Genomic DNA, 775 nt, shown 5'->3' with positions numbered 1-775 from the left:
GGGGGTGCCTGCGCAGGCTCTCTGTGGTTGACGTTCCTCTCGGTGGTCTTCCTTGAGCCCGACTTTGGGCGCCAGAGATGCCCCGACCCGCGGAGCAACAGCGTGGGGCACCGAGACTGAACCTGGAGGAATGAATAGGCAGGGGGCACGAAGAAATGGAGACAAGACAGTATTCTGATCAAGTCTCTTTTATTGAGCAATCACACAGTGTTAATATAGTAAAGCGGAGGGTGGGGGAAGGTAAAGGGCGGAGAGAAGGCTGGGGGAGTGGAAGGCGGCAAGGCCCTGCTGGGGAATTTCTACTACAGTCATGAGCCCTGGTGGTTTCACAAGATAAGGAAGTAAAATGTAGAAAAAAATCAGGGCAAGAAAAACATGTTTTTACAAGGCCACCTGGTTGTTTCAAACTGGGGCAGGGGTACACTTAAGGCTTGGCCTCCAACAATCCTGACCAGCCCTGTGCCCTCCTCTCCCCGGGGAGTGAGGGAATTCCTTGGCTCGGCTGGGTTTTGCAGACTCTGGATCCCAGGGTATGCAGAGATAGCCCGTCCACTGTATGAAGCCACCAAAGAAGGACCGGATTGGAGGCGGAGTCAGGAACAACAAGAAGCATTTGACAGATTAAAGGAAGCTCTTCTCCAGGCCCCCGCCTTGTCTCTGCCAGACCCAGAAAAGCCCTTCATTTTGTTCATAGATGAAAAGAAGGGAGTGGCCAAAGGAGTCCTGGCCCAACAACTAGGCCCGTGGAAGAGACCGGTGGCTTATTTGTCCAAAT

This window comes from Nannospalax galili, unplaced genomic scaffold (genome assembly GCF_000622305.1).
Source record: "Nannospalax galili isolate Female #2095 unplaced genomic scaffold, S.galili_v1.0 scaffold1359, whole genome shotgun sequence".
Taxonomy (NCBI): Eukaryota; Metazoa; Chordata; class Mammalia; order Rodentia; family Spalacidae; genus Nannospalax; species Nannospalax galili.
The sequence above is the reverse complement of the archived record's forward strand: the minus strand, read 5'-3'. Positions refer to the sequence as shown.